The 23,213-nt window shown below is 39.2% G+C and overlaps 1 long non-coding RNA gene across 1 annotated transcript; it reads right to left on the bottom strand.

Annotated features, from left to right (window-relative positions):
• Window positions 1–18,635: 18,635 nt before the first annotated feature.
• Window positions 18,636–19,388, bottom strand: LOC134008528 (uncharacterized). The gene is made up of 3 exons (XR_009928137.1): window positions 19,040–19,388; window positions 18,844–18,946; window positions 18,636–18,654 (listed from the first exon to the last, which is right to left on the bottom strand). It is a non-coding gene; the product is annotated as an uncharacterized LOC134008528 (long non-coding RNA).
• Window positions 19,389–23,213: the final 3,825 nt, after the last annotated feature.

Here is a 23,213-nt window from a genome sequence, read left to right as displayed (position 1 = left end):
GGTTGAAAATGGCCCGGGTGCTGTTCTATGCCCCCTGATAGATCCTCTGAAATTTTCCCGGGAAAAAACACTATCTTTTCTCCTTTTATGGTATGCTCATTAATATTTAGATGAGCTGCTGATTGGTTGGTTTTCAACGAGTGAAGCTGGGGAGCAAAAACGCAACACAGCCAACAGCACTCACTGAAACACCGAAGGTGGAGACTTGAAATAAAAACGCGCAAATAAATCTATTGTGTCTACACAACACTGTTTTCAACCGATTGACTAGATATAATTTGAAATGATAACGTTAGTTGTTTCCACTTCTGTTGTCGAAGCAGACTGGATTGACTTAGGTGTGTAGAACGTTACAGCTTATAGCAACCAAACTATATTGTGATTCAACTCAGCTTCAGTTAGCTAGCTCTAGACATCTTGCTGAAAAATAACCTGACAAAGATCTGGACAAACATGCATCGTGAATTGTAGATTTACATAACAACACGGGTTATTCATTTGAATGAAACAGTCAGGAACATGAAACAACGTTAGCCCCATTGCCAATAAACTAGGCTAAATCATCACACATTCTACCTATGCTCTTGCGTTAGCAAGCTAAACTAGTTTACATGCCTACAGTCTAGGTGTTTTCGCTATCTAGCTGTTCTTGCATTCCTTGCAAATCAGCGTTAATAAAAAGCAGATGAGCTGGAGTCTAGCTAACATTGACTAGACGGGCATATGATGTTTGTCTATACCGTAGCGTAGAAGATCCCTGTGCAGTTCGACCCTCGACACATTTGCGCGAACCATTTCACCAACGACGGTTTTGAAAACCTGGGACAATGTAGCTAAAGCAGGATTTGCTATGAAGCTGTTGCTGAAAAGAGGTGCGTTAGCCTTACGTTCATCACAACCGCAAGCTGTAGTATTATTTTGTCGGTAACAGTTATTAGCAATGCTAACGTATCCTGTATCTAGCACCTGCCATTCTCCAGTTCTTTCAAATAGATAATCTAGACAGGCGTTAGCAATAGGCCAGACTGCTATTTGTTTTCTGGCTATTTTTTCGGAAGCTTCCCTTCTAATGCCGACTACAGCTAGTCTAGGTAGAGTCATTTGCTAAGTAAAGTATGTTCAATCACCCCTTTAAAGGGGCGATTGATTGCAAAACCGATTTTACCTTGTCATAGTTGAAAAATGACAGTTTGGTGTGTAAAATAGACATACAGTGAACCTCAAAGTCCATTGAAACCTCTTTCCTATCAAAATTTCACTTTTTGAAACTGCAACTTGCAAACGCTAGCTTTTGAAACTGCAAGTTGTGACGTCGCTAACGCTAGCTTTTCCCAGCATCAACTTTGTCACGCGCCAAAATTTACATTTACCCGCCCTCTGGTTTTCTTGTCCAGGAACAAATGGAGGTCGCGTAGATCTCAGACACTTTTTTAGCTCACTGCGCGCTGCTCGGTACTTCCACAGGAATTACAAAAAAGTTCATAAGTTTTCAAGATATTGAAAATGGAGCGCCGTAAATGCAGTGTTCCAGGCTGTACCGGGAATCCTGACACTTTTCACTATCTTCCCAAAGAACAAAACACTAGACAGGCATGGCTGATGTTTATGAGAATATCCCTATTAAGTACGACGCTAAAGTATTAATTTGCTCGGACCATGTCACCGAGGACACTTTCGAAAACCTGGGACAATGTAAAGCAGGATTTGCTATGAAGCTGTTGCTGAAAAGAGGTGCTGTTCCGACCTTAGGTTGATCACAACCGCAAGCTGTATGATGTTGTCGCTAACAGTTACTAGCAATGCTAACGTATCCTGCCTGTATCTAGCATCGGTAGAATGTGTGATGATTTAGTTTATTGGCAATGGGGCTAACGTTATTTCTTGTTCCTGACTGTGTTTCATTCAAATAAATAACCTGTGTTGTCATGTAAATCTACAATTCAAGATGCATGTTTGTCCAGATCTATTTTTCAGCAACATAGCTAGAGCTAACTGAAGCTGAGTTGAATCACGATAGTTTGTTTGCTAAGATGTAGCTAGTGCTAACGTTACCCACCTAAGTCGATCCTGTTTGCTTGCACAGGATCTTCTCAAAGTAGTAACACATGAGGACACACAGGAGAGGAAGGTCCTATGATATACCAGGGGGCTATTGCACAAAAGTAGAATAAAGATATCCAGGATAACTGAAAAGGCGCCGCTTGACTTAGTGTGATCCGCTCATCGCGGCTTAATCGGTTGCACGTTTGCCGAGCCAGGATGAGAAGGTGGAGCTATGTCAATCCAGGTGTACATAGTTGGGATAAGTGCAGCTTCACGGATTTCTTAAATAGACCACGGTATTGATCACAAATTTACGGATGCAGAAATGGAGAAGACGCGTGCGGCATATTTCTCACCCGCTGAGCAGCAATTATTAATGTAACTAGAAAAGGCTGTTCCTGCGAAACAGCAGTGAGAATGCTGAAAACCTGAATGGGGATAGCTGACCATGCTAAAAAAGCTGAAAATAGTGAAAATTTAGTAGAAAGTTATAAGCTGAAGCTTCAAAGCAACCGAAAGGTATTTTTGAAAGGGACTGGAGCAGCATTCCAACAATGATTTGAAAGGATTTACCATTACTTTTAAAGGGAGAATAATTTGCACAAAAACCTTAATATTTTAAAAAGTATAAAAGTGAGAAATGAGAAAATACCCGCAAGCTGAAATGAATTTCAAAAATGTGTGAGTCACACAAAAGAGGCAGTGTGGAAGCTGAACTGCATCATCTTAACAAAGCTAAGAGCTAAAATAGCCTACAATGTGGGAGAAGCTGAAAGCTGAACTGTTAAACAGAAGAAGTAGGCTAGCTAGTCGTAACAAGAATATTATCGTTTTAACAGATTAAATTATAGTTGGGATAGTATTAGCAGTGGCAGATGTAGCCTATGCGTTTACTCGGCTTTCTTAGTTGGATTCAATGTGTTGATGGAATGAAACATACAGCAGTAGGGCCGATACGGGAAGACACGGCGACACTTTGTTGCAGAAGGATGATGGTGCAAGTTTTGTCCGTGGAGCATACAACGATTAATAAAAAAGAATCATGTAGACGCGTTTATTGAGTAATCGCATAACTAATTACACATGTAAACGGAGTAATCGTATTATTGGCATAAACCGACAATTGCTAGTAATCGTGTTTCTCATGGTCAAGTAAACGTACCAATCACCTGTGTGAGAGACTGAGTGGTGCGTGTCTGTCGTTACGGTGATGGTGCAGCTATGATTGCTAATGCGCTGAGGGCAGAGAATAAAAGAAATGTAGCTAGAATCCACACCTCAAACAAGATAACCTAGACGCAAAACTGTACGTCCAATCCAAAATATAAGGATATTTTCCGAGACCCAAGACTCTGCCGAAACCAGAGATATTCTTTATATGTATGTGTAGTCAGAAATACGACTCTACCTGCAGTTTCAAAAACGTGTTCCTTCTGCTTTCCTGGTGCGTGTTTGTTTGGTTGCCACGGCGATGGAGCAGCTATGATTGCTAACGCGCTGAGGGCAGAGAATAAGAGAAATGTAGCTAGAATCCACACCTCAAACAAGATAACCTAGACGCAAAACTGTACGTCCAATCCAAAATATAAGGATATTTTCCGAGACCCAAGACTCTGCCGAAACCAGAGATATTCTTTATATGTCTGTGCAGTCAGAAATACGACTCTACCTGCAGTTTCAAAAACGTGTTCCTTTTGCTTTCCTGGTGCTTGTTTGTTTGGTTGCCACGGTGATGGCGCAGCTGTGATAGCTAACGAGCTAGGCAGAGAGAAAAACGAACATTTACCTAGCATCCACACCTCAAACAAGTTGACCTAGACGCAAAACTATACGTCCAATCCAAAATATAAGGATATTTTCCGAGACCCAAGACTCTGCCGAAACCAGAGATGTCCTTTATATGTCTGTGCGGTCAGAAATACGACTCTATCGGCAGTTTCAAAATCTTGTTCCTTCTTGCTTTCTCTGACTGATTTTACTCACCTCTCCATTGAAGTTAGTGAGAGAATTTGAAAGGCTGCTCTCGCTTCAAGGCTCATAGCTGAAAATCTGTAAATGTGAGCTCTTTAGTAGTTACATTGGCTGAAAGAGGACAATTTTCCCTACATTTTAAGGTATAACTTGTTTCTGTAAGTTAAACTATATGAACGTTAGAGGAATTTGTTTGACAAATTAGTTGAATATCAGAAAAAGAGCAGCAAGCAGTGTGCCACTCTGCTTGCTGCTCATTCATAAAAATCAAGAAGGAGCAAACATTTTAATGTATTTCAAACTGTCATAATTCAAAAGTGGCTGAACATTTGAAAAAGCTGAATCATTTGGGAATAGCTGAATGTCTTGTGAACATTTTAAAGGTTGAATGGTGTCTCTAGCTGAAAGTAAGCTGAAGTAGTTACGTTTGAAAGAGGAGGAAGCTTTTTAATGATTTGAAAGGATTTACCATTACTTTTAATGGGAGAATAATTTGCACAAAAACCTTAATGTCTTAAAAAGTATAAAAGTGAGAAATACCAAAAGTCATAGCCATCATCTCCTGAAGGAGCTGAACGTTTTGATACAAAAGTTGTAGGAATCGGTTAAAGTATGCAGAACGAGTTAAAGGCCAAAAAACGGCAGAAGAACTGAGAAGTTGAAAAACAATAGTGAGAATGCTTAACAGCATTCTCACAATAATAAAGAGAAACAGGAAAACAATAGTGAGAATGCTTAACAGCATTCTCACAATAAAGAGAAACAGGAAAACAATAGTGAGAATGCTTAACAGCATTCTCACAATAATAACTAGAAAAGGCTGTTCCTGCGAAACAGCAGTGAGAATGCTGAAAACCTGAATGGGGATAGCTGACCATGCTAAAAAAGCTGAAAATAGTGAAAATTTAGTAGAAAGTTATAAGCTGAAGCTTCAAAGCAACCGAAAGGTATTTTTGAAAGGGGCTGGAGCAGCATTCCAACAATGATTTGAAAGGATTTACCATTACTTTTAAAGGGAGAATAATTTGCACAAAAACCTTTATATTTTAAAAAGTATAAAAGTGAGAAATGAGAAAATACCCGCAAGCTGAAATGAATTTCAAAAATGTGTGAGTCACACAAAAGAGGCAGTGTGGAAGCTGAACTGCATCATATTAACAAAGCTAAGAGCTAAAATAGCCTACAATGTGGGAGAAGCTGAAAGCTTAACTGTTAAACAGAAGAAGTAGGCTAGCTAGTCGTAACAAGAATATTATCGTTTTAACAACTGAAATTATAGTTGGGATAGTATTAGCAGTAGCAGATGTAGCCTATGCGTTTACTCGGCTTTCTTAGTTGGATTCAATGTGTTGATGGAATGAAACATACAGCAGTAGGGCCGATACAGGAAGTCACGGCGACACTTTGTTGCAGAAGGATGATGGTGCAAGTTTTGTCCGTGGAGCATACAACGATTAATAAAAAAGAATCATGTAGACGTGTTTATTGAGTAATCGCATAACTAATTACACATGTAAACGGAGTAATCGTATTATTGGCATAAACCGACAATTGCTAGTAATCGTGTTTCTCATGGTCAAGTAAACGTACCAATCACCTGTGTGAGAGACTGAGTGGTGCGTGTCTGTCGTTACGGTGATGGTGCAGCTATGATTGCTAACGCGCTGAGGGCAGAGAATAAGAGAAATGTAGCTAGAATCCACACCTCAAACAAGTTAACCTAGGCGCAAAACTGTACGTCCAATCCAAAATATAAGGATATTTTCCGAGACCCAAGACTCTGCCGAAACCAGAGATATTCTTTATATGTCTGTGCAGTCAGAAATACGACTCTACCTGCAGTTTCAAAAACGTGTTCCTTTTGCTTTCCTGGTGCTTGTTTGTTTGGTTGCCACGGTGATGGCGCAGCTGTGATAGCTAACGAGCTAGGCAGAGAGAAAAACGAACATTTACCTAGCATCCACACCTCAAACAAGTTGACCTAGACGCAAAACTATACGTCCAATCCAAAATATAAGGATATTTTCCGAGACCCAAGACTCTGCCGAAACCAGAGATGTCCTTTATATGTCTGTGCGGTCAGAAATACGACTCTATCGGCAGTTTCAAAATCTTGTTCCTTCTTGCTTTCTCTGACTGATTTTACTCACCTCTCCATTGAAGTTAGTGAGAGAATTTGAAAGGCTGCTCTCGCTTCAAGGCTCATAGCTGAAAATCTGTAAATGTGAGCTCTTTAGTAGTTACATTGGCTGAAAGAGGACAATTTTTCCTACATTTTAAGGTATAACTTGTTTCTGTAAGTTAAACTATATGAACGTTAGAGGAATTTGTTTGACAAATTAGTTGAATATCAGAAAAAGAGCAGCCAGCAGAGTGTGCCACTCTGCTTGCTGCTCATTCATAAAAATCAAGAAGGAGCAAACATTTTAATGTATTTCAAACTGTCATAATTCAAAATTGGCTGAACATTTGAAAAAGCTGAATCATTTGGGAATAGCTGAATGTCTTGTGAACATTTTAAAGGTTGAATGGTGTCTCTAGCTGAAAGTATGCTGAAGTAGTTACGTTTGAAAGAGGAGGAAGCTTTTTAATGATTTGAAAGGATTTACCATTACTTTTAATGGGAGAATAATTTGCACAAAAACCTTAATGTCTTAAAAAGTATAAAAGTGAGAAATACCAAAAGTCATAGCCATCATCTCCTGAAGGAGCTGAACGTTTTGATACAAAAGTTGTAGGAATCGGTTAAAGTATGCAGAACGAGTTAAAGGCCAAAAAACGGCGGAAGAACTAAGAAGTTGATATAACTAGAAACGGCTGTTCCTGCGAAACAGCAGTGAGAATGCTGAAAACCTGAATGGGGATAGCTGGCCATGCTAAAAAAGCTGAAAATAGCGAAAATTTAGTAGAAAGTTATAAGCTGAAGCTTCAAAGCAACCGAAAGGTATTTTTGAAAGGGACTGGAGCAGCATTCCAACAATGATTTGAAAGGATTTACCATTACTTTTAAAGGGAGAATAATTTGCACAAAAACCTTAATATTTTAAAAAGTATAAAAGTGAGAAATGAGAAAATACCCGCAAGCTGAAATGAATTTCAAAAATGTGTGAGTCACACAAAAGAGGCAGTGTGGAAGCTGAACTGCATCATCTTAACAAAGCTAAGAGCTAAAATAGACTACAATGTGGGAGAAGCTGAAAGCTGAACTGTTAAACAGAAGAAGAAGTAGGCTAGCTAGTCGTAACAAGAATATTATCGTTTTAACAGATTAAATTATAGTATTAGCAGTAGCAGATGTAGCCTATGCGTTTACTCGGCTTTCTTAGTTGGATTCAATGTGTTGATGGAATGAAACATACAGCAGTAGGGCCGATACAGGAAGACACGGCGACACTTTGTTGCAGAAGGATGATGGTGCAAGTTTTGTCCGTGGAGCATACAACGATTAATAAAAAAGAATCATGTAGACGTGTTTATTGAGTAATCGCATAACTAATTACACATGTAAACGGAGTAATCGTATTATTGGCATAAACCGACAATTGCTAGTAATCGTGTTTCTCATGGTCAAGTAAACGTACCAATCACCTGTGTGAGAGACTGAGTGGTGCGTGTCTGTCGTTACGGTGATGGTGCAGCTATGATTGCTAACGCGCTGAGGGCAGAGAATAAGAGAAATGTAGCTAGAATCCACACCTCAAACAAGTTAACCTAGGCGCAAAACTGTACGTCCAATCCAAAATATAAGGATATTTTCCGAGACCCAAGACTCTGCCGAAACCAGAGATATTCTTTATATGTCTGTGCAGTCAGAAATACGACTCTACCTGCAGTTTCAAAAACGTGTTCCTTTTGCTTTCCTGGTGCTTGTTTGTTTGGTTGCCACGGTGATGGCGCAGCTGTGATAGCTAACGAGCTAGGCAGAGAGAAAAACGAACATTTACCTAGCATCCACACCTCAAACAAGTTGACCTAGACGCAAAACTATACGTCCAATCCAAAATATAAGGATATTTTCCGAGACCCAAGACTCTGCCGAAACCAGAGATGTCCTTTATATGTCTGTGCGGTCAGAAATACGACTCTATCGGCAGTTTCAAAATCTTGTTCCTTCTTGCTTTCTCTGACTGATTTTACTCACCTCTCCATTGAAGTTAGTGAGAGAATTTGAAAGGCTGCTCTCGCTTCAAGGCTCATAGCTGAAAATCTGTAAATGTGAGCTCTTTAGTAGTTACATTGGCTGAAAGAGGACAATTTTCCCTACATTTTAAGGTATAACTTGTTTCTGTAAGTTAAACTATATGAACGTTAGAGGAATTTGTTTGACAAATTAGTTGAATATCAGAAAAAGAGCAGCAAGCAGTGTGCCACTCTGCTTGCTGCTCATTCATAAAAATCAAGAAGGAGCAAACATTTTAATGTATTTCAAACTGTCATAATTCAAAAGTGGCTGAACATTTGAAAAAGCTGAATCATTTGGGAATAGCTGAATGTCTTGTGAACATTTTAAAGGTTGAATGGTGTCTCTAGCTGAAAGTAAGCTGAAGTAGTTACGTTTGAAAGAGGAGGAAGCTTTTTAATGATTTGAAAGGATTTACCATTACTTTTAATGGGAGAATAATTTGCACAAAAACCTTAATGTCTTAAAAAGTATAAAAGTGAGAAATACCAAAAGTCATAGCCATCATCTCCTGAAGGAGCTGAACGTTTTGATACAAAAGTTGTAGGAATCGGTTAAAGTATGCAGAACGAGTTAAAGGCCAAAAAACGGCAGAAGAACTGAGAAGTTGAAAAACAATAGTGAGAATGCTTAACAGCATTCTCACAATAATAAAGAGAAACAGGAAAACAATAGTGAGAATGCTTAACAGCATTCTCACAATAAAGAGAAACAGGAAAACAATAGTGAGAATGCTTAACAGCATTCTCACAATAATAACTAGAAAAGGCTGTTCCTGCGAAACAGCAGTGAGAATGCTGAAAACCTGAATGGGGATAGCTGACCATGCTAAAAAAGCTGAAAATAGTGAAAATTTAGTAGAAAGTTATAAGCTGAAGCTTCAAAGCAACCGAAAGGTATTTTTGAAAGGGGCTGGAGCAGCATTCCAACAATGATTTGAAAGGATTTACCATTACTTTTAAAGGGAGAATAATTTGCACAAAAACCTTTATATTTTAAAAAGTATAAAAGTGAGAAATGAGAAAATACCCGCAAGCTGAAATGAATTTCAAAAATGTGTGAGTCACACAAAAGAGGCAGTGTGGAAGCTGAACTGCATCATATTAACAAAGCTAAGAGCTAAAATAGCCTACAATGTGGGAGAAGCTGAAAGCTTAACTGTTAAACAGAAGAAGTAGGCTAGCTAGTCGTAACAAGAATATTATCGTTTTAACAACTGAAATTATAGTTGGGATAGTATTAGCAGTAGCAGATGTAGCCTATGCGTTTACTCGGCTTTCTTAGTTGGATTCAATGTGTTGATGGAATGAAACATACAGCAGTAGGGCCGATACAGGAAGTCACGGCGACACTTTGTTGCAGAAGGATGATGGTGCAAGTTTTGTCCGTGGAGCATACAACGATTAATAAAAAAGAATCATGTAGACGTGTTTATTGAGTAATCGCATAACTAATTACACATGTAAACGGAGTAATCGTATTATTGGCATAAACCGACAATTGCTAGTAATCGTGTTTCTCATGGTCAAGTAAACGTACCAATCACCTGTGTGAGAGACTGAGTGGTGCGTGTCTGTCGTTACGGTGATGGTGCAGCTATGATTGCTAACGCGCTGAGGGCAGAGAATAAGAGAAATGTAGCTAGAATCCACACCTCAAACAAGTTAACCTAGGCGCAAAACTGTACGTCCAATCCAAAATATAAGGATATTTTCCGAGACCCAAGACTCTGCCGAAACCAGAGATATTCTTTATATGTCTGTGCAGTCAGAAATACGACTCTACCTGCAGTTTCAAAAACGTGTTCCTTTTGCTTTCCTGGTGCTTGTTTGTTTGGTTGCCACGGTGATGGCGCAGCTGTGATAGCTAACGAGCTAGGCAGAGAGAAAAACGAACATTTACCTAGCATCCACACCTCAAACAAGTTGACCTAGACGCAAAACTATACGTCCAATCCAAAATATAAGGATATTTTCCGAGACCCAAGACTCTGCCGAAACCAGAGATGTCCTTTATATGTCTGTGCGGTCAGAAATACGACTCTATCGGCAGTTTCAAAATCTTGTTCCTTCTTGCTTTCTCTGACTGATTTTACTCACCTCTCCATTGAAGTTAGTGAGAGAATTTGAAAGGCTGCTCTCGCTTCAAGGCTCATAGCTGAAAATCTGTAAATGTGAGCTCTTTAGTAGTTACATTGGCTGAAAGAGGACAATTTTTCCTACATTTTAAGGTATAACTTGTTTCTGTAAGTTAAACTATATGAACGTTAGAGGAATTTGTTTGACAAATTAGTTGAATATCAGAAAAAGAGCAGCCAGCAGAGTGTGCCACTCTGCTTGCTGCTCATTCATAAAAATCAAGAAGGAGCAAACATTTTAATGTATTTCAAACTGTCATAATTCAAAATTGGCTGAACATTTGAAAAAGCTGAATCATTTGGGAATAGCTGAATGTCTTGTGAACATTTTAAAGGTTGAATGGTGTCTCTAGCTGAAAGTATGCTGAAGTAGTTACGTTTGAAAGAGGAGGAAGCTTTTTAATGATTTGAAAGGATTTACCATTACTTTTAATGGGAGAATAATTTGCACAAAAACCTTAATGTCTTAAAAAGTATAAAAGTGAGAAATACCAAAAGTCATAGCCATCATCTCCTGAAGGAGCTGAACGTTTTGATACAAAAGTTGTAGGAATCGGTTAAAGTATGCAGAACGAGTTAAAGGCCAAAAAACGGCGGAAGAACTAAGAAGTTGATATAACTAGAAACGGCTGTTCCTGCGAAACAGCAGTGAGAATGCTGAAAACCTGAATGGGGATAGCTGGCCATGCTAAAAAAGCTGAAAATAGCGAAAATTTAGTAGAAAGTTATAAGCTGAAGCTTCAAAGCAACCGAAAGGTATTTTTGAAAGGGACTGGAGCAGCATTCCAACAATGATTTGAAAGGATTTACCATTACTTTTAAAGGGAGAATAATTTGCACAAAAACCTTAATATTTTAAAAAGTATAAAAGTGAGAAATGAGAAAATACCCGCAAGCTGAAATGAATTTCAAAAATGTGTGAGTCACACAAAAGAGGCAGTGTGGAAGCTGAACTGCATCATCTTAACAAAGCTAAGAGCTAAAATAGACTACAATGTGGGAGAAGCTGAAAGCTGAACTGTTAAACAGAAGAAGAAGTAGGCTAGCTAGTCGTAACAAGAATATTATCGTTTTAACAGATTAAATTATAGTATTAGCAGTAGCAGATGTAGCCTATGCGTTTACTCGGCTTTCTTAGTTGGATTCAATGTGTTGATGGAATGAAACATACAGCAGTAGGGCCGATACAGGAAGACACGGCGACACTTTGTTGCAGAAGGATGATGGTGCAAGTTTTGTCCGTGGAGCATACAACGATTAATAAAAAAGAATCATGTAGACGTGTTTATTGAGTAATCGCATAACTAATTACACATGTAAACGGAGTAATCGTATTATTGGCATAAACCGACAATTGCTAGTAATCGTGTTTCTCATGGTCAAGTAAACGTACCAATCACCTGTGTGAGAGACTGAGTGGTGCGCGTCTGTCGTTACGGTGGTGGTGCAGCTATGATTGCTAACGCGCTAGTGATGGGTCGTTCGCGAACGGTCGAGTATGATTTCATTTCATAATTTAATCGAATTGTTTTCACACCTATCATAGTCAAATTCATAGTTAAAACATGTATTTTTTAAAGAGCCGTTAGGGAGCCAAAAGAGCCGGCTCTTTTTAGTGAGCTGAGCCATACGAGCCGGCTCACGAAAAAGAGCCGGAATGCCCATCACTATAACTCGCTGAGGGCAGAGAATAAGAGAAATGTAGCTAGAATCCACACCTCAAACAAGATAACCTAGACGCAAAACTGTACGTCTAATCCAAAATATAAGGATATTTTCCGAGACCCAAGACTCTGCCGAAACCACAGATATTCTTTATATGTCTGTGCAGTCAGAAATAAGACTCAACCTGCAGTTTCAAAAACGTGTTCCTTTTGCTTTCCTGGTGCTTGTTTGTTTGGTTGCCACGGTGATGGCGCAGCTGCGATAGCTAACGAGCTAGGCAGAGAGAAAAACGAACATTTACCTAGCATCCACACCTCAAACAAGTTGACCTAGACGCAAAACTATACGTCCAATCCAAAATATAAGGATATTTTCCGAGACCCAAGACTCTGCCGAAACCAGAGATGTCCTTTATATGTCTGTGCGGTCAGAAATACGACTCTATCGGCAGTTTCAAAATCTTGTTCCTTCTTGCTTTCTCTGACTGATTTTACTCACCTCTCCATTGAAGTTAGTGAGAGAATTTGAAAGGCTGCTCTCGCTTCAAGGCTCATAGCTGAAAATCTGTAAATGTGAGCTCTTTAGTAGTTACATTGGCTGAAAGAGGACAACAATTTTTCCTACATTTTAAGGTATAACTTGTTTCTGTAAGTTAAACTATATGAACGTTAGAGGAATTTGTTTGACAAATTAGTTGAATATCAGAAAAAGAGCAGCCGGCAGAGTGTGCCACTCTGCTTGCTGCTCATTCATAAAAATCAAGAAGGAGCAAACATTTTAATGTATTTCAAACTGTCATAATTCAAAATTGGCTGAACATTTGAAAAAGCTGAATCATTTGGGAATAGCTGAATGTCTTGTGAACATTTTAAAGGTTGAATGGTGTCTCTAGCTGAAAGTAAGCTGAAGTAGTTACGTTTGAAAGAGGAGGAAGCTTTTTAATGATTTGAAAGGATTTACCATTACTTTTAATGGGAGAATAATTTGCACAAAAACCTTAATGTCTTAAAAAGTATAAAAGTGAGAAATACCAAAAGTCATAGCCATCATCTCCTGAAGGAGCTGAACGTTTTGATACAAAAGTTGTAGGAATCGGTTAAAGTATGCAGAACGAGTTAAAGGCCAAAAAACGGCGGAAGAACTGAGAAGTTGAAAAGCAATAGTGAGAATGCTTAACAGCAAGCTGAAATGAATTTCAAAAATGTGTGAGTGACACAAAAGAGGCAGTGTGGAAGCTGAACTGCATCATCTGCATCATCTTAACAAAGCTAAGAGCTAAAATAGCCTACAATGCGGGAGAAGCTGAAAGCTGAACTGTTAAACAGAAGAAGTAGGCTAGCTAGTCGGAACAAGAATATTATCGTTTTAACAGCTGAAATTATAGTTGGGATAGTAATAGCAGTAGCAGATGTAGCCTACCATTGAGTGCGTTTACTCGGCTTTCTTAGTAGGATTCAATGTGTTGATGGAATGAAACATACAGCAGTAGAGCCGATACAGGAAGACACGGCGACACTTTGTTGCAGAAGGATGATGGTGCAAGTTTTGTCCGTGGAGCATACAACGATTAATAAAAAAGAATCATGTAGACGCGTTTATTGAGTAATCGCATAACTAACTAGAAAAGGCTGTTCCTGCGAAACAGCAGTGAGAATGCTGAAAACCTGAATGGGGATAGCTGACCATGCTAAAAAAGCTGAAAATAGTGAAAATTTAGTAGAAAGTTATAAGCTGAAGCTTCAAAGCAACCGAAAGGTATTTTTGAAAGGGGCTGGAGCAGCATTCCAACAATGATTTGAAAGGATTTACCATTACTTTTAAAGGGAGAATAATTTGCACAAAAACCTTAATATTTTAAAAAGTATAAAAGTGAGAAATTAGAAAATACCCGCAAGCTGAAATGAATTTCAAAAATGTGTGAGTCACACAAAAGAGGCAGTGTGGAAGCTGAACTGCATCATCTTAACAAAGCTAAGAGCTAAAATAGCCTACAATGTGGGAGAAGCTGAAAGCTGAACTGTTAAACAGAAGAAGAAGTAGGCTAGCTAGTCGTAACAAGAATATTATCGTTTTAACAGATTAAATTATAGTTGGGATAGTATTAGCAGTAGCAGATGTAGCCTATGCGTTTACTCGGCTTTCTTAGTTGGATTCAATGTGTTGATGGAATGAAACATACAGCAGTAGGGCCGATACAGGAAGACACGGCGACACTTTGTTGCAGAAGGATGATGGTGCAAGTTTTGTCCGTGGAGCATACAACGATTAATAAAAAAGAATCATGTAGACGTGTTTGTTAAAATGTAAGCCTATTTTTTTATGTTCTCAGGTTACATGACTGTAAATATTATTTACTCTTAGCGACACAAGAGGGCGCAAGAGCACACAATAATTAATGTGATGAATGTTCATGTATTGTATTGTGACCTAATGGACTTCCCGTACATGGACATTTTTATGCGTAACGTCTTTACTTTAAAAAAGTTAGTTCGCGATCAACCCAACTGGCAGATGGCCACATTTCATTGTTCTGAAATAAATGTCCTATAATGAGAGAAGTCGTCAGCCTCCTTCATACGCATCGTCAGCAGCACCACTCTGCTGATAAAATTCAACAGTGTTTATTGAGTAATCGCATAACTAATTACACATGTAAACGGAGTAATCGTATTATTGGCATAAACCGACAATTGCTAGTAATCGTGTTTCTCATGGTCAAGTAAACGTACCAATCACCTGTGTGAGAGACTGAGTGGTGCTTGTCTGTTGTTACGGTGATGGTGCAGCTATGATTGCTAATGCGCTGAGGGCAGAGAATAAGAGAAATGTAGCTAGAATCCACACCTCAAACAAGATAACCTAGACGCAAAACTGTACGTCCAATCCAAAATATAAGGATATTTTCCGAGACCCAAGACTCTGCCGAAACCAGAGATATTCTTTATATATCTGTGCAGTCAGAAATACGACTCTACCTGCAGTTTCAAAAACGTGTTCCTTTTGCTTTCCTGGTGCTTGTTTGTTTGGTTGCCACGGTGATGGCGCAGCTGTGATAGCTAACGAGCTAGGCAGAGAGAAAAACGAACATTTACCTAGCATCCACACCTCAAACAAGTTGACCTAGACGCAAAACTATACGTCCAATCCAAAATATAAGGATATTTTCCGAGACCCAAGACTCTGCCGAAACCAGAGATGTCCTTTATATGTCTGTGCGGTCAGAAATACGACTCTATCGGCAGTTTCAAAATATTGTTTTTTCTTGCTTTCTCTGACTGATTTTACTCACCTCTCCATTGAAGTTAGTGAGAGAATTTGAAAGGCTGCTCTCGCTTCAAGGCTCATAGCTGAAAATCTGTAAATGTGAGCTCTTTAGTAGTTACATTGGCTGAAAGAGGACAAATTTTCCTACATTTTAAGGTATAACTTGTTTCTGTAAGTTAAACTATATGAACGTTAGAGGAATTTGTTTGACAAATTAGTTGAATATCAGAAAAAGAGCAGCCGGCAGAGTGTGCCACTCTGCTTGCTGCTCATTCATAAAAATCAAGAAGGAGCAAACATTTTAATGTATTTCAAACTGTCATAATTCAAAATTGGCTGAACATTTGAAAAAGCTGAATCATTTGGGAATAGCTGAATGTCTTGTGAACATTTTAAAGGTTGAATGGTGTCTCTAGCTGAAAGTAAGCTGAAGTAGTTACGTTTGAAAGAGGAGGAAGCTTTTTAATGATTTGAAAGGATTTACCATTACTTTTAATGGGAGAATAATTTGCACAAAAACCTTAATGTCTTAAAAAGTATAAAAGTGAGAAATACCAAAAGTCATAGCCATCATCTCCTGAAGGAGCTGAACGTTTTGATACAAAAGTTGTAGGAATCGGTTAAAGTATGCAGAACGAGTTAAAGGCCAAAAAACGGCGGAAGAACTAAGAAGTTGAAAAACAATAGTGAGAATGCTGAACAGCATTCTCACAATTACACATGTAAACAGAGTAATCGTATTATTGGCATAAACCGACAATTGCTAGTAATCGTGTTTCTCATGGTCAAGTAAACGTACCAATCACCTGTGTGAGAGACTGAGTGGTGCGTGTCTGTCGTTACGGTGATGGTGCAGCTATGATTGCTAACGCGCTGAGGGCAGAGAATAAGAGAAATGTAGCTAGAATCCACACCTCAAACAAGATAACCTAGACGCAAAACTGTACGTCCAATCCAAAATATAAGGATATTTTCCGAGACCCAAGACTCTGCCGAAACCAGAGATATTCTTTATATGTCTGTGCAGTCAGAAATACGACTCTACCTGCAGTTTCAAAAACGTGTTCCTTTTGCTTTCCTGGTGCTTGTTTGTTTGGTTGCCACGGTGATGGCGCAGCTGTGATAGCTAACGAGCTAGGCAGAGAGAAAAACGAACATTTACCTAGCATCCACACCTCAAACAAGTTGACCTAGACGCAAAACTATACGTCCAATCCAAAATATAAGGATATTTTCCGAGACCCAAGACTCTGCCGAAACCACAGATGTCCTTTATATGTCTGTGCGGTCAGAAATACGACTCTATCGGCAGTTTCAAAATCTTGTTCCTTGCTTTCTCTGACTGATTTTACTCACCTCTCCATTGAAGTTAGTGAGAGAATTTGAAAGGCTGCTCTCGCTTCAAGGCTCATAGCTGAAAATCTGTAAATGTGAGCTCTTTAGTAGTTACATTGGCTGAAAGAGGACAATTTTTCCTACATTTTAAGGTATAACTTGTTTCTGTAAGTTAAACTATATGAACGTTAGAGGAATTTGTTTGACAAATTAGTTGAATATCAGAAAAAGAGCAGCCGGCAGAGTGTGCCACTCTGCTTGCTGCTCATTCATAAAAATCAAGAAGGAGCAAACATTTTAATGTATTTCAAACTGTCATAATTCAAAATTGGCTGAACATTTGAAAAAGCTGAATCATTTGGGAATAGCTGAATGTCTTGTGAACATTTTAAAGGTTGAATGGTGTCTCTAGCTGAAAGTAAGCTGAAGTAGTTACGTTTGAAAGAGGAGGAAGCTTTTTAATGATTTGAAAGGATTTACCATTACTTTTAATGGGAGAATAATTTGCACAAAAACCTTAATGTCTTAAAAAGTATAAAAGTGAGAAATACCAAAAGTCATAGCCATCATGTCCTGAAGGAGCTGAACGTTTTGATACAAAAGTTGTAGGAATCGGTTAAAGTATGCAGAACGAGTTAAAGGCCAAAAAACGGCGGAAGAACTGAGAAGTTGAAAAGCAATAGTGAGAATGCTTAACAGCATTCTCACAATAATAATAATAATAATAATAATAAAGAGAAACAGGAAAACAATAGTGAGAATGCTTAACAGCATTCTCACAATAAAGAGAAACAGGAAAACAATAGTGAGAATGCTTAACAGCATTCTCACAAATATATGAAGAGGTGGAACACATAATATGCAAAAAGGGAAATACGGCAGCTGTTATAAAACAGAGAGAAAACGCCTGGCAGAAAATCGCGGACCAACTGAATGCGTGAGGATTTTAAAATGTCTACTTTGAACATTGTACACTGTTTTAATTGGGTGTGCTTTGCCTTCGGCAAGGGCACAACCTATGTTCTCTCACATATATATTTATTGTTTCTTGTTTGTTTTCGCACCCCTAAAACTCAGTCAATATTTGGCCTACATAGACAACCTAGGTGTCAAAAGTTTCGTCTTGGTAGCGATTGAGTTGCTTGTATTTTTATTTACGTTCCGTTGCACGGTTTAAGTAGAAATTGGGTTTTTGTGGCGAAAAGTGAAGCTAACGGTGGCTAACTTGCTAGCCACAGTCAATGACGCTACTTACGTCACTAACGTCACGAAAACTCGCGTGACTACCTCTAGCAGAACATTAGTTTAGCAGCTCGTTAACTTCTGGGAGATAGCTAGGCTAACTGCTTTACTGCAAGGCAGCTGCAGAAACGCCACAAGCAAAGAGGCCAGGGTGATAACTATTTACTAATTTTACTTTGTGATATGACACACAATTGTGATGTGTAATGTACAATATAAGCTGATATTATTAAGGAAGCACATCTACTTTCGGAAACAGTAGTCTACTATTTCACTGAAGTATTACCCAGCTAACAGTTACGTTGCCCTTACGCTGCCGCAACGTCATTCGATGACCAAACATACGTTGCCGCAACGTCTTTGGCGACGTCCCAAAATCACGTTGCCAGTCCGTAACCGCGACGTCGTGGCAACGTTATTTTCCGACGTTGCCAGTCTGTAACCGTGACCTCCTAGCAACGTCATTTTCCGACGTTGCCAGTCCGTAACCGCGACCTCCTAGCAACGTAATTTGGTGACGTTGCCAGTCCGTAACTGCAACGTTAACTAAGTAACCTATATTTCTCAATTCTACTGCTTATATTGGGGCGGTTCATATGCAGACCTCATTTGCCCAAAATGCTACTTGTTCTTGTATAATAGGCTACATGGTAGCCAACTTTAGGAGGACTATGTTTGTGTGATGTGTAGCCTAACTCCAGCTAATCATAAACAAGGCAGCATTTCCATGTTACATTGTCATTTTATTTCAAACAAAGTGCCAAACAGTGAATTAAAATCTTCTGCCAGTCCCCGCTACAGGTCTTGTCTGTTGGCCCTGACAATGAAGCACAAAATAAGTTAGTGTTCTATCAACATAATTGCACGTGTAAAAAGGGGCTATACAAGTCATAAAAAAATCACATCTAAAATAATATACATCATCAAAAAAATATGTGATTCTAGATTTTTGTCACATAGCCATGTGAAAGGTTGGATATGGAAGCTGCAATCATGATTCATTCACCTGGCTTGTTTTGAATGGGCTGCCGGGGTGTGTTTGAGTGTCTCCTCTATGAGGAGCTCCACAGCTTTCTCTCCCAGTCCCGTCTTCCACTTCATCACAGCGTCTGGAATTAGAAGTCATGAACTTATTGTCAGCACCAATGTGAACGTTGAACGCTGCGTGTAAGCCATAGTTCATGGCATCTCCAAGCACTTACCAGTCTCTTTCGCAACTCCAGCACCTTAAGGCGCTCCTCAAGGTCTTGGAGTTCAGCCTGTGTTTGGGCCACCTGTAGGTCCATCACTGGCACCTCTTCAGTGTTTCTGCCCTGTAGTCGCCTGAATAGGAGAGCCTCTCGCTGGTTCTCCTCCAATGTCTCCATCTTCTGGAGCATAACCTATAATGTGTCTGTCATTAAAGACAAGTAAAACAAGTTTACAAGAGTTTGCATGATTGGCATACACTGTGGTTCTTCTAGATTAGCTGTAACATTGATGTAAATAACAAATGTTACCTTGAATGGTTGTATACAAAGCATTAGTATGACAACATTTGTTGTTTTGACAAATATGTACCCCCCCCCCCCCCCCCCCCCGCCACGATCAGAACAACTTAGGTATGCCTTACAATGAGTTGGCAATGCTATTGAGAAGCTTTGAGTATTTTTTGAGTGTCTTATATTTGCACTTGCCTGGCTGCCAGCTGTTTTCCTGGGCCCCCAATGGGTTCACCTCCACCAGACCAGAGTTGACATCTTGGGGTATGGCATCTGGTGATGCAAAAGTTTTAAGTCATGCTTTTGCTTCAAAACATAGGCTTTAGGGTTGCCATGGCTCATACAATTATTTTCACTGTTATAAACGGTCATTCATTACTTTACCATCATTTCCCAGGGACACAGTGCTAGGCCGTGTGACGGTGGTAGGATATCTGTACAGAAATGAAAGTGGAATGTAGTTTATGTACATAGTTTTAGCATATTGATATTGATATTAAAGGAGTAGCATTGCACATATGTGATCGTTCGAAAACAGGGCCCCACATCGTAGCGTCGCACATGTGTGATTCTGAACATTCCAGCCGACTATTTTCCGATAGACAAAAACTATATGACAAACGCTATAGTATGGCTTCAAAATGTACAATTAGTAGGCTAACAAGTAACACTAGCAGGTAGTAGCATTGCTATGAGTATTATGCTAGGTTGCTAGGTAACAGAAGCTAATTAAAGCTACTTAGCTGCCGTTTTGGAAAAATAACTGGTGGAAGCGTCGGAAATATTTAGAACTCACGCATCTAAAGGTTAAAACGAATAACCCAGCTAGAAATTGTACGTTCCAAGAACGTTCCCGTTGGTGTAAAGGACGTCGCCTTATAACGTTCCCAGAACGTCCCATATTGGTCTCTGTGGAGTTCTTTAACCGGTAGGAGGACGTTATTTCGGGGCCTTTCAGGACGTTCTGGGAACGTTTAGGGAACCATTACAGGACCTTTCCTCTGTATCAATGCTAACCTTTGCAGAACCTTTTAGTGACATATCAAACCTTCTGGGGACCAACCTATAATGTGTTTTCGGTCCTTATCCCGTTACCTGAACCACTATTGGAACAATATTGCTTCATCTTTATAGAAAATGAACACGTATAGGCTACATCAACTTTGATAGAAATAGGAGACCACCATGGGCTATTAGCAGTACTGTAGCTACTTGATTCAACCTGGATTTTCGTGTGTGGGTATTAAAATGAAGAGACACAATTCAAGTTAATGATATTTTATTATCAGAATGGATGTTGATGCCATCAAGCTCTTAAAAGAACTCCAACACAGAAAAGAGAGAACAACGGAACAGAGAAACATAAGTTTTGCCTACAGTTCCGCGTCTTCCATTGGTCTCCGCCGCCCTCCGACTGCCGAAATTAGAAGAAAGAAATTCCGACATCACTGTTAAACCAGAATGTGTTAGCCTATGTCTATGTATGCCTAGTTACTTATTACAATACAACGCTTTGACATAACATGTATATGTTTATTTTGCTCTATTAGCTACATCCCTTTAACATTTCTGACCAGTGTGTCGAGAGCTAGCCTACTGTACTGTACTGTAGCCGGTTGGGGTCCCTTGCGCTAGCTATAGCCTTTTACACGTTGTTGTAGGCATAGGCTACAAGCAATACTTATCGCAAAACGTTTTGATATTTTTCTACTTCCATTTACTTACCTAACAACGAATAATACTGCTCCTTCACCTAATTGCATCGGTTGATTTTCCAAATCCTGTTGATAATGACATGTGCAGCACGCTCCCTTACAAATGCACTGCTTGAACTATGAGTATCGGTGTACCTCAGTAAATTAGAATATTGTGGAAAAGTTTGTTTATTTTGATTAGTAAATTCAAAAGTTGAAACTCATATATTATACAGATGCATTACACACACAGTGAAATACTTCAAGCGTTCATTTTAATTTTGATGATTCTGACTTTCATCTAATGAAATCCCAAAATTCAGTATCTCAGAAAATTAGAATATTACACAAGACCAATAAACCTAAGGATTTTTAATACAGAAATGTCAGCCGACTGGAAAGTATGTTCATATAGGCATTCAATACATGGTCTGGGTTCCTTTTGCATGAATAATTGCATCAATATGGCATGGAGGCGATCAGCCTGTGGCACTGCTGATGTGTTATGGAAGCCCAGGTTGCTTTGATAGCGGCCTTCAGCTCGTCTGCACTGTTGGGTCTGGTGTCTCTCATCTTCCTCTTGACAATACTCATAGAGTCTATGGGTTCAGGTCAGGCAAGTTTGCTGACCAATCAAGTGATACCATGGTCATTAAACCAGGTTCTGTTACTTCTGGCAGTGTGGGCAGGTGCCAAGTCGTGCTGGAAAATGAAATCAGCATCTCCATAAAGCTTGTCAATGGAAGGAAGCATGAAGTGCTCTAAAATGTCCTGGTAGATGGCTGCATTGACTTTGGACTTGATAAAACTGTGGACCTACCAGCAGATTACATGGCTCTGCAAATCATCACTTGGAAACTTCAAACTGGACTTCAAGCAACTTGGATTCTGTGCCTCTCCACTTTTCCTCCAGACTCTGGGACTTTTATTTCCAAGTGAAATGCAACATTTACTTTAATCTGAAAAGAGGATCTTGGACCACTGAGCAAGTCCTTTCCCTTTTCTCCTTCGCCTGGGTAAGACGCTTCTGACGTTGTCTCTGGTTCAGGAGTGGCTTGACACGAGGAATGCGACAGTTGTAGCCCATGTCCTGGATACATCTGTGCGTGGTGGCTTTTGATGCACTGACTCCAGCCTCAGTCCACTCCTTGTGAATTTCCCCCAAATTCTTGAATGACCATTGCTTCACAATCCTCTCAAGGCTGCAGTTATCCCTGTTGCTTGTGCACCTTTTTCTACCACAATTTTCCCTTCCACTCAACTTTCTATTAATATGCTTGGATACAGCACTTTGGGAACAGCCAGCATCTTTAGCAATGACTTTTAGTGGCTTACCCTCCTTGTGGAGGGTGTCAATGATTGTCTTCAGGACAGCAGTCTTCCCCATGACTGTGTAGCCTACTGAACCAGACTTAGAGACCATTTAAAGGCTTAGGAAACCGTTACAGGAGATAATCAGCTGATTAGAGTAGGACATCATGAGTCTACAATATTTAACTTTTTCAGTCAAATGTTCTAGGATACTGAAATTTGGGTTTTCATTAGCTGTAAGCCATAATCATCCAAATTAAAAGAAATAAACACTTCAAATGTTTCACTCTGTGTGTAATGCCTCTGTATAATATATGAATTTCACCTTTTTCCATGATATTCTAATTTACTGAGATTCACCTGTGTCGGTCTAACTGCAGAGTATAGTAGTATAACCATGCTTATAAACTAGACCGCACCATTTCAATGATATGCAATCTACATAATGTATTCGTGACCTGCTAGGGAAGTTACCCGGCTACTTATGTAATGTTACAACACTGGATTAAAATCAAAATGATTAGAGCTACGTCTAAATTCATTTACACAAGTTTCATAGTTTGACCCGTCTGACACACTCGTCGACACGAGTGTGGATTGCTATGGCATAATGCTTGTCTGAACGTCCCGCCCTGATGAACATACTTTCCAGTCAGCTGACATTTCTGTATTAAAAATCCTTAGGTTTATTGGTCTTGTGTAATATTCTAATTTTCTGAGATACTGAATTTTGGGATTTCATTAGATGAAAGTCAGAATCATCAAAATTAAAATGAACGCTTGAAGTATTTCACTGTGTGTGTAATGCATCTGTATAATATATGAGTTTCAACTTTTGAATTTACTAATCAAAATAAACAAACTTTTCCACAATATTCTAATTTACTGAG

The sequence above is a fragment of the Osmerus eperlanus genome, chromosome 22 (assembly GCF_963692335.1).
Source record: "Osmerus eperlanus chromosome 22, fOsmEpe2.1, whole genome shotgun sequence".
Taxonomy (NCBI): Eukaryota; Metazoa; Chordata; class Actinopteri; order Osmeriformes; family Osmeridae; genus Osmerus; species Osmerus eperlanus.
This window is presented reverse-complemented; position numbering and strand designations above follow the sequence as displayed.